Source organism: Myodes glareolus, chromosome 2 (genome assembly GCF_982192425.1).
Source record: "Myodes glareolus chromosome 2, mMyoGla1.1, whole genome shotgun sequence".
Lineage (NCBI taxonomy): Eukaryota > Metazoa > Chordata > Mammalia > Rodentia > Cricetidae > Myodes > Myodes glareolus.
The window spans coordinates 19,376,452-19,388,619 of NC_142027.1; positions in this window are offsets into that span (position 1 = coordinate 19,376,452).

Sequence of the window (12,168 nt, forward strand, 5' to 3'; positions counted from 1 at the left end):
AGATAAAATAATCTTAAGGAAAAAGAAACAAAAGGAATGAAAGATGGAATTCATAAAAAGCTAAATATCTTGTCATATAAATGGATGCCAATTGTAAAACATGTAATTTTCACTTAATTTTTAAGTATTTTTATTTTTAGTTTCTTTGTTTGAAAGAGTCTAAAGGTGCTATACATCTCTTGCAGCTACTATCAAAATACAATGCATAATTTTCCTGAGTTGCTTGGCACACTATATTCCACAATAGCCCTTGGATAAATATAAGATATATGTAAACTTTTCTCAGATAAATGTAATTGTATTGGCAATACATTTTCACCTTTATGATCATTATTCTTTCAAAATGCTGCATTGACCTTCTGTTAAAATAAATTACAGACAAACAGGAAGATATGTGATATATAAATATTATGTATAGTTGTATGATAGATAATAGGTAGGTGGACAGAAACTCTATCAAAACTATTGTCACACAAAAGAAGAATCTACACATCACTCAGAAATATGCTTTGCCTTCTCCATTCCTCATTCCAGTTGAAAATATTCCGTTTTAACCTTGATAATAAGGGAATATTGAAACAGTAAATCTGTTTACACTCTGCCAACATACATTTTATGCCAGTACAAGTGAGTGATGAATACGGTACTGCAGCTGCCGGTTCCCTCATCCCACTCCTCTCCTGCCTCTTCTGCCGCTCCCAGCCTTTTTCTGGAGCCCACATGCAACATCCCTGCCTGGACACTGAAACTCCTGCCTTCATTCTGATAGTTTTATACAAAGAGAAGAGCACCAGAAAGGTTTCCTTTTGGGCTCTATTCATTTTCACTGAATCTCCCTATCCTGGATGTGAGAGTCAGCATCGCACAATAGAGAGTTGTGCTGTTGTGTTGCACTCCAGTTAGTGCAGGTACCACACAGCAGAGTGGTTCCTTTCTCTTCTCTAAACCCCTTACACTATGCTTTAGGCTGAATTCATCATTATTTTTTCCGATTAGTTATTTTTTTATTTGAAATTGTACCTAAAATATTAATTAACACACATGTCAGAAGATGGACACAAATGAATTTATTAGTTTTTGTTGGTAGCGTTTCCTGGTTACTTTAAATTCCGGGATAATCATATTTCCATTAAGCTCTAATATTGTTAGAAAAGTAGTCTAAATACTGTCATTTTCTTCATTATCAAGCAGAAATTAAAACAGTTCAAGGCACACGGTGGGACTGTGATAAATGTGCAAATGCATAGTAGCATTAACAAACCCACAAAGTAGTATCCAAATAACACAGAGGTATAAATATAGCAGCTGTGTTTGCCTTTTAGTTTTTAAAATGTTAGTGTGAAGACCCACAGCTATATAATGTGCAGCGAGTGAGAGATCTCCTAACGCTCAACTCTAAACGGAATGTCTCAGTCAAATACTTCCCCTCGAGGCTCAGGGAGCCATGTGGAAGAGAAGGTATAAAGATTGGAAGAGACAAAGGAGACTGAGGACACCAAGAAAAAGACTTCTGGGCCTTACATGAACAGCATACATATGAACTCGCAGAAACAATGGTGCCATACAGAGGACCAGGACAGGTCCAGGCCAGAGAAGCTTCCAGCACTGAGAGGGGAAGTAGACAGAGGACCAAATCCCTAATCCAGGAAGTATTTAACCGCTTGTATATGAAAAATCAATGTTTTCCAATGGAATCTCATTGGATGTACAAACCAGTCTTAAGGGTTCGTCGCAGACTCAGTACTGGATGATCAACACAGAAGAAAACAATGGCTTTGTCACTTTACTTTTGTTTAACTTTACATGTCCCTTGACTGTGCTTTCCAGTTTATGTTTTAATGTTCAAATACCCGTGTGTATGAGTCTCTATTGGTGTGTACTTCCTTTTTTGCTTTTTTCTCTTGTTTTATGTTTGTTTTGCTTTATACTATGGCTTACAATTTTTTTTATTTTGTCTTATTTCACATTATTGCTATTATTAGCCTGTTTATATTCTGTGTTGAGAGGGTAAGAGAGCGTGGATTTGGGTGGGTGGAGAAGTAGAGAGAATCTGGGAATACGTGGAGGAAAGGAAACTGTGATCAGAATATATTGTATGAAAAGAAAATCCATTTTAAATTAAAAAATGTAAAAATGTAATAAGTCTTTCTACATCAATCATTGTACATGTTTAATGAGTCAGAAACAATTTCAAAGACCCTGAGATCTGTACATAGGCAGTGACTCTGTAATTTGCATATGATTTTGATCACTTTTGGGTGTTCACACCAAATTTTATAATGAATTGCAATCTCTGGTAGCGGCATTTCTTTCCCTTCAAGGCAGTCAGATGGTGCATTTGCTCAGTACTGACTTAGTGACGTGGCATTCCGATGTAGTGAAGAAGCTATATTCACAATTCTGCATGCACCTGCTGAGTTGGGAAGGTTCCTTTAACGAATCTGTCCTCTTAGTCATCCACATGGAACAGGTGGTTGCCATGGGAAGCAGGAATTAATGGAAGCAGGCTCTGTCAGTGTCTGGTGATTGCATGGGTTTTGCAGTAGGGTGTCCTACGCTACTGTCTCGCCAGCAAGAACGACGCAGGGCACGTAGGATCCTTCTGCAGAACAGCTTTTAATGCTTCTTGAGAGTGAGAGCATAAGCCAACATGGCGGAGACCCAGAGCGAGGCGAACCCAGCCCTTTTATAGGAAACAGTCCCCGCCTCGGACGTGTCACTCTCAGATTGGTCAGCTGCCCATCATCCCAGATGATGCCTCGGGAGAGGCAGGGACTACAGCATTGGAAATTTGCCAACACATGCGCAAATTTCCTGTTCACCGGGCGGGGGAACCGGATGTCAGCGCCATCTTGCAATGGCGAATGTGGTTGCGGTCCTCTACATCTCCCCCTTTTTTTACTTCTTTGCAGAAAGGCAACTCCCTCAGAAGGCAGAGATAGAGGTCGCACTTCCCAAAGTGGAAACATTATAATGGGCTTGCATGGAATCTGCCCCTAGGTTCATGACACCTGGAACTTATCCGGCCTGCCCTCTGCCATTTTTCTGGGAAAGGGAATATACGGCAGGAAACCCTTATGCAGGGCGACATATCTCTCAGAGAGGGCCATTCTCTGTGCGATGCTCTTTAGCTCGACAACCTTCAGGGCTAGCTAAGCCAAGCATTCCACCCTGTGCAATGGACAGAGGTGTCCTAGGGGTGCAGGAGCTGGTTGGCATAAACCTTACTGCTTCAGCATAGATAACCACATCAGTAGAGGTTCCCTGTTCCAGGGCAGCCAGCGCTTGTGCAATAACCACACTTTGTCCCTACGACTTTGGGATTTGAGTCAGCAGACCATCCAGAGGAGAAACACTGATCCTCAGCATAGGGCTGTTCCAAACATTCCCACCCCCACCCAATAAGCTTATAAATAGAAGGTAGGGGAGCTCCAGAGTCTTATTGGTTGTAAAATAAAAATAAAAAAAAACCCAAAAAAATGAGGAAACACTGCCACTCTATGGCTGACTGGTGTCGGCTTCAGGAAGGCTGAGAGTATCCCCCATCACTGCTCCTTCGTAACCATTGTCATCCATCCGCAAAATGGTAGGAGGAACAGAAGCCAAATCTTCAGGCAAGTCCGCGTGTTGTGGGTCACCCCTCACCGTTCAGGTCAGTCTTTCTGGCACCCAGAATGGATTTTCCTGGTCCTGTGGGAACACACAAACAGCTCCCCTGGATCTCAATAGGATGGGATCCGGGCCTTTCCATTCATTAGAAAACACATCTTTCCATATAACCAAATCCTTAGGCCGCTGCGGATCCGAACTATGTCGTGTTGCAGCATTCTGGCCATTATCGTCCAGATTTAAAAAATTTATAGTGAACAGAGCCATGGCAATGGCTACTCTTGGTGTCGGGGGTAATTCCTTCAATATTCCCCCTTTTTGTTTAAGTAGATAAGATTTGAGTGTGCGATGTGCTCGCTCTACAATACTTTGCCCCTGGGGGTTATAAGGCAGGCCTGTAATGTGTGTGACTTGCATCTGTGCACAAAATTGTTTAAACTTTTGAGAAGTATAGGCAGGCCCATTATCCGTCTTTAAAGATGTGGGCTTGCCCCAAGCACTCCATGCCTCAAGACAATGTTGAATGACATAAGAGGTTTTTTCTCCTGTAAGTGGTGTGGCATGAATAACGCCAGAGCATGTGTCAATTGACACATGCACATACTGAAGTTTTCCAAAGGCAGTGATATGAGTCACATCCATCTGCCGTATTTGCAAAGGCGCAATCCCTCTATGGTTTACGCCAGTGTGTCTGACAGGGAGAAACTGGCAACAATTGTGACATTGGGTTACAATATCACGAGCCTCCTTTCTGGTAAGAGAAAAACGTTTACGCAGGGTTTCAGCTGTAACATGAAAATTATCATGAAAGGTTTTAGCGGTCTGTAACGGGGAGGCAAGAGCTACCGCAGCAAGCTGCGTAGCACGATCAGCCAGATCATTACCTAAACTCATGGGGCCCGGGAGCCCCGAATGTGCTCTTATGTGTGTGATAAAAAATGGAGCTCTCCTATTTAGTAAACAGTCCTGTATCCTCTGGAAAAGAGCTGCCACTGTACTAGTAGGTTTTATAATTCCAGCGGTCTCTAATAATTTAACAGCATTAACCACATAGGCAGAATCAGAAACAATATTAAGAGGACAATGAAATTTTTGAAGAACCTCTAAAACCACCATACATTCCACCACCTGGGGTGAGGTGGCAGAAAAGTTCTTTGTATATATTTTAGAATCCACAACATAGGCTCCCACACCATTTTTGGAGCCATCTGTATACACCATCACCCCGTCTTTTAGCGGGGCAGAAGACGTAACTCGGGGAAACACAATGGGATGACATGCAGCAAACTGCAGCAGAGGGTGTTTAGGATAATGATTATCAATTTTTCCTGAAAAGGTGGTAACCAAAATTGCCCAATTGTCAGAGGTGGCGGCCAAAGTTTGTATCTGAAAGGAGGTATAGGGAACTATCATAACCGCTGGATGCTTACCAAAATGACTAACAGACATTTTAAGGCCTTTAAGGGCAATTTGAGCTATAGCAGCTGGATACCAATCAATACTTTTGTTAGGAGAAGCATGCGGATGGATCCACAGTAACGGTCCATCCTGCCATAACACAGCAGTGGGTAGCTTTCTTGTTTTAAACACACATAGAACAAATGGTTGAGTTTCATCAATACGGCACAGCTGTGCCTCCTTAATGGATTCCTCCACTAGTAATAAGGCTGCTTCTGCTGCCGGCGTCAAGGCCCGAGGGGAGGTAATATGAGTATCCCCTTCCAAGATATCAAACAATGGCTTCAAATCAGCAGAGGGGATTTTTAAAAACGGTCGCAGCCAATTAATATCTCCTAACAATTTTTGGAAATCATTTAATGTTCGCAAATCGTCCCTATAAATTTTTATTTTTTGTGGTAGAATCTTTTCAGGAAGAATAACAGAACCTAAGAATTGGCCAGTGTCTGTAATCTGGACCTTCTCAGCGGCTAACTCCAAATATTGTTATATTTGCTTTTGCAACTGTCTCCCAATCTGCCGGAGTCATGGCACTCAAGGCTAATCTGTCCAATTGGGCTAATGTGAAATTAGCGGTCACTCCATATTTTCTAACTGACTCTGCTAATTCTTTTATTTGGTTGTACTCCACAGGCGCATACACCCGTCCATTTCCCCCTTCGTAAATGGGGAAGGAAAGGTGCAGCTTTCTCTTGACCTTGTCAGGGATAAATGAAAAAGTCTTTGGCCCAAGGTGTTCCTCATAAGGAGGCGCCGAAGGGGCAGTCGGGCGAGGGCGCAGCTCGTAAGGAGGCGGATGGGCCCTTTGGGATGACCTCATGGCCCTACCGCTGGTTAATTCTGCCTCCTCCTCTGTATCTAGTTCTTCTACCTCTTCTCCTGAGCCAGAACTTTCATGCTCACTTTCATGGTCACTTTCAATTTGCAGAGCTTCAAGCTCCTGCAGAGGATATAAACTACTGTCCTTTCCTTTTTTCTTATTGTTGGTTCCAGAAATCTTTCGACCTTGTAAGTCAGTCCTCTCCCCCATTCTTATTTTCTTAAAACCACTGGAGGGTCCTTTTTCCTTATTTGAGAATGTGCGCGCACCTAACCTCTCACTGTATTCAGTTTCTGAAATGCTATCCTGGACTTCCTCCGTTGCAGCAACCGCCTGGCAGGATTCGTCTTTTAAGCAGTCTTTGGCGAAAAATAAGAGGACTACTAAAAGAGGTAGCAAGGCCCCTACGAAACCTTCCCAATGCGGAAACAAGTCAAGCTCAAAACCAAAAAATCCAGGAAAAGCCATATCTCTCTGAGTATACAGACCTGCAGTTCTGAATCCTCCTTGTGTCCAAGGGGTCTCCGGCGGTGCGAGCAGTTGTCAGGGTCCCTCAGCGTCCCGAGGGATTCAGCACCAGATGTCCTGCGCTACTGTCTCGCCAGCAAGAACGACGCAGGGCATGTAGGATCCTTCTGCAGAACAGCTTTTAATGCTTCTTGAGAGTGAGAGCATAAGCCAACATGGCGGAGACCCAGAGCGAGGCGAACCCAGCCCTTTTATAGGAAACAGTCCCCGCCTCGGACGTGTCACTCTCAGATTGGTCAGCTGCCCATCATCCCAGATGATGCCTCGGGAGAGGCAGGGACTACAGCGTTGGAAATTTGCCAACACATGCGCAAATTTCCTGTTCACCGGGTGGGGGAACCGGATGTCAGCGCCATCTTGCAATGGCGAATCTGGTTGCGGTCCTCTACAGTAGGGAAGAAGTTGTGTTATTTCTTTCAGAGTTGAAATCCTAGAACTATTTATGCTGGACAACTTGAGAGAACTGCTTTTGTAATTCATCTCCTCCCCAGCACCTTAGAAATATTTAGCCAACTTCACCCACATAATGAAGAAAATATATGCAAAAAGTTAGCATCTAAGGTTGTTAACATCAAACTGTCAAATGAATTTAAATCTAAAGTCATCATATGAAAATAAAATAGATTTTCCCACAACTCATCTCTGTTTTTTAATGAGTTTAGCTGTGCTTTCCAGAACACCTAAATGAAGTTTGTCAAGAAATAATGAACTTATCTCCTTGTTTCCTTGTTGTTATTTTTTATTATATTTTAAGTGCTTAGAGTGATAAATAATTACATGAATTTGGATATTCAGTGAATTATTGCTTATAAGAAGGAACAGGACATTGAAACATACAATCCAAGTTATTAATAATATAAACATCTTCTAAACTACACTTAGCTTACATTTGAATGTGTCAAATTAATAGACAGTCTTCTCTTAATAATATTTGTATGTGGTGTTTGTTTTTTTAGGGCTTATAGCATGGCTCAGGAGCTAAGAATATTTGTTGCTTTTGCACAGGACTTGAGTTCAGTTTCTAGCTCCCATTTTCCCTCACAGTCCTACATAACTCCAGAGTCAAGGATCTGACACTTCCTCAACTCTAGAGACCTCATATATGCACACGGCACACATATGTATAGGTATAATACTCATAAACACAAAAAAGATGAACAAATGTAAAACTGTGATTTTTGAACAACTATTGAAAAAATTTTAAATACCATGAAGTTATACCCATACGGCTGAGGATTTTAGATAATATTTAAATACATACAAATTTGATTATATATTGCTAAACTTTTATTTCAACCAAGAAACATTTCTCAAAATATTTGTGACTTACTTCAAAAAGAAATTCTTATTCAATCATATCTTATAATACTTTGTTACATCTTTGTAGTGAACACCTATAACTTAGAAGAAATAAATATACATATGTAAACAAAATGAAAGAATAAGGGAGAAATACTGAACACAGTCTGGAGAGAAATGCATTAGGCGAGCCTGCTGTCACCCTTTATAAACAAACTCGCCTAGTAGCTTTAAAGGAAAATTGGTAAACAACTTAAATACTCATCGCGAGATACAGTCAACCTGTATAGATGTACGTGAAGTTGTTAAGTAATGGTGAAAGTTATTCTAGAATATTTCAGCACTAGTTGCTGAATCTGACCCACTTCTAGAGGAGGTCCTTTGTTTATCCTGAAACCATGAACAAGGATACACAGAGGAACTTGTTTTCCTTTGAAGTGCTTCATCCTAAAACCAGAGAATAAGCTTGACTATGAGGAAGAATTTTATAATTTTTAGAGGTCTAGAATTATATAAATGATATAAACTTATATGGAAATAATAGTAAATTCCAGAATAAAAACAAGAGAGTCAATAGATGAATATAACTGCAATATTTAATTATATACATATATGTATATATTGTATGGAACACAGCAAGAAATGCTGTAAAATACGTAAAAATTTAGATTTCAGATGACTGCTTGAGTTCATTCAAGTATTATTCATATTTAATTTTTCATGCAAATGTAAGTTTGCTAATTTTGAGACTGAAAATGCTATATATTTTAATATTCATTTTATATTTCTATTGTCATGCTTAAATTTATACTCTCAATAGTCAATACAAATATTAAGGTTGTTTTGATAAAATTCTGCAAATCTTACTTATAGTGAAAATGAGGAAACATTTGGATTTTGCTACTGACTTCAGGAGACAAAAGCATCAGAGCAAATTTAAGTATTTACAATTAGAACATGTTTTGGTATGTTTCTCTTAAAGAAAAAATTGATAGCAAAACTGAGAAAAAATAAAAATAGTTTTTAATCATTTACACATGTCAAAGCTGGCTGAAAAATATTGATATAGAAAGAAGAAATTTATTATGTGAGTTACAAGAAATGAAGAAAGAGAGAAATATTTCATCAAAGAATAAGTATACATCTGTGACTTAACAACTCCCTTTAATGAAACTGACCTAATTTTAAGAGTAAACCTAAGTAAATAAAAAAGGAAGTAAATTATACTAACTCATATTATTCTAAGAACAGTTGGGATTCATGAAAATACCAAATTAAAAACAAAGAAAATTTTCACATGATACTTAAGAGTATACATATAAATATGTCCATGAAAAGTCAACTAAGACTATGCAATTCTGTCTTTACTTTGTGAGAATATGCTTTCCTTTTCTTCAAAAGAGAAAAAATACTGCAAATATAAACACTGTAAGAGAAACTATGCTTTTCAAATCTACTGTCCAAAATTTGTGTACGTGTTCAATAAAAAACATGAAATATCCTGACCAATATTTTTCAAAGATCTGATATTAGTGAATATTGATTTCTACTTGTTATGCTGGATGTCTGAGTATACCCTGTAGAGTTTTCTTTTGGTCATTAAATCTAGCATCCAGAAGCTAGATTTTGGATCTTAAGATCCTGATATTCAGAAGACAGTCTCATACTCCATGGTCCTCTACAATCCTTTAATCAATGGTTATGCTAGAGCCTTCGATGTATCACATTGAAAATGTTTCCACACTGAATAACACAAGGAAGCTTCTGTTCTCACTGATCAATACTTGACTAAGCTAGAGACTATTCACCTAGTCAAAGGTAGATGCTAAGGCAGAGCAATCAAATGGGTCCCTGCATAATCTTTCGGAAAGGAAGGAGGTTGAATATTTGACTGAATGGTCTTAGGTAATGCAGAAATACTGATTTTCCACACTATGGCAGAAAAATTTACACATTTAAAGACTAATTTACTTGTTACAATGTTCAACATATTCAGTAAAGTTGGCAACAGGGTTTTGTTGTTTTTAATGCTGAATGATATTGCATTTTGCATATGCCATATTCTTAATAGTCTTAGGGAATGAACCTTGGGCTTCCTACGTGGTAAGCAATCACTGTACTGCTGAACTGTATCTTCAGGCCTATACCTCATTTTTTCCATCCCTTAAGTGTTGATGGACATTTTTATTGATTCCATGTGACTACTATATAATGCAATAAAATGCTACTCTAAATTTCTCTTCAAGATCCTAAATTCAATAACTTTAGATTTATACCCAAATATGAGTTTGTTAAGTCACACTGAAGTCTCTTTTTCGTTAATTTTGAATATGTGCAATACTGTTTTACATAGTTGATGTGGCATTTTACATCCCCACAAAGTAGCATAAAATCTGTGTAATTTCTTTACAACATCATATCCCCAAAATTTAATACTACATGAGTCACTTAAAACCACTTATATGAGATAAGAAAAATCATGCTTATAGAAGAAAAAAATAACCACTACTGTCAGAATATAAGCAAGAAAGGAAATGTAGTCATTTTTAAAGATGGTAAAGTCTCTAATATGCTTAATAAATAACTATAATAACAGTATAACAATAATACAATTAAAATAAATGACAGAGGCTACCATGTAACACAAATCCTAAAGGTAGCCATATGTTGATGCAAATGTGAGGATTTGTTAAGTTTATAGATTTCAACGATGTTTTCAAACATTCACACACCCAATACACACACACACACACACACATACCACATAGCACAACAGCACCCAAAGGTAACTTTCAGAAGTGTTAGGTATGTGTAGCCTCTTTGTTATGGTGATGAATTAAAGATAGTGGCATATGTTCCAACCGTTAAATTGCAATAATTTGTACATGTGTTTTTTTTCTGTATAAGTTATACCTTAGCCAAACTAATTTTTAATTTTTTGTTTAAGAAAAAACAAAGTGACTAGACATCAAAATATTGTCATTGACCGTTTTTTTCAGAGATTTAAGAAGCACAGGGATCGTCATTTTCTTCTGTTAACTTGTGTAGTAAAATAGCCCTTATTTCATAGTGCTTTGTTGTTGTTGTTGTTTGTATGTTTGTATATAAGTTTGTTTGTTTTAAGGTAACTTACCTATTTACCTAAGAAATGTACCACAAATTCCTTGTAAATCCTCAGAGGGCCTCAAACTGGAAATTTTCCTGTCTTGGACTTTGATTGCCAGTGTGTGCCACCATGTCTGAACTCACAGAAACATTATTAATCCTAGTGAATGCATTATACACCTGTGATAATCAAATTACTGTTAGAAGGTTTTAGAGAATATTTTTTCTTATCTACTTGTGAGTATTTTCTTAAGTGTAATTCAATAGGATCACTTGTTCTTTAAAAAAAATCATCAAATTATACTTTCTCCACAGAGAAAATATATTTTCATTTACTTTGTAATTCTTTTTTATTTCCATATCCCATTTTTTAAATTTATTTATTTATTCGTTTATAAAAATTTCCACTTCCTTCCCTCCTCCCCATACCCTCCCATTCCCCCCACTCCTTCTCCTCCTCCCTGTCCAGTCCTAAGAGCAGTCAGGGTTTCCTGCCCTGTGGGAAGTTCAAGTTCCTCCCCTCTCCCTCCAGGTCTAGAAAGGTGAGCATCGAAACAGACTAGGATCCCAAAAAGCCAGTACATGCAGACAAAACAAGACCCAGTGACATTGTCAATGGCTTCTCAGTCAGCCCCCATATCAGCCACATTCAGAGACTCCTTTGATCACATGCTCGTTCAGTCCCAGTCCAGCTGGCCTTAGTGAGCTCTCATTCGATCAGTCCCCTTGTATCAGAGGGTGAACGCACCCCTCGTGGTCCTGATTTTCTTTTTTATGTTCTCCTTCCTTCAGCTCCTCATTTGGACCTTGGGGCCTCAGTCCAGTGCTCCAATGTGGGTCTCCGTCTCAATCTCCATCCATCGTCGGATGCAGGTTCTCTCTGGTTCTGCCTTCCTTGGACACGTTCTACCTCTTTCCGCTTCTCATTTGGACCTAGGGAGTTAACTCCAGTGTTCCAATGTGTCTCTGTCTCTATCTCTATCCATCACCAGATGAAGGTTCTATGGTGATATGCAAAATATTTATCAGTATGGTTATGGGCCAAGGCTAGTACAGGCACCCTCTTCTCTGCTGCCCAGGGAGCAATCTGGGGACCTCTCCTTGGACTTGGGAAGACCTCCAGAAACAAGTCTCTTGCAAACCCTAAAATGGCTCCCTTAGTTGAGATATATACTTCCCTGCTCCCATATCCATCCTTCCTCCCTCCCCCCATCCCATTCCCCCAAGCCATCCCCAATCCTCCCCCTCTCCCTTCTCTCTATCTCCCCTTACTTCCACACCCCACCCCCCGTGCACCCAAGTTTGCCTGGCAATCTTGTCTACTTCCAATATCCAGGAGGATAACGACA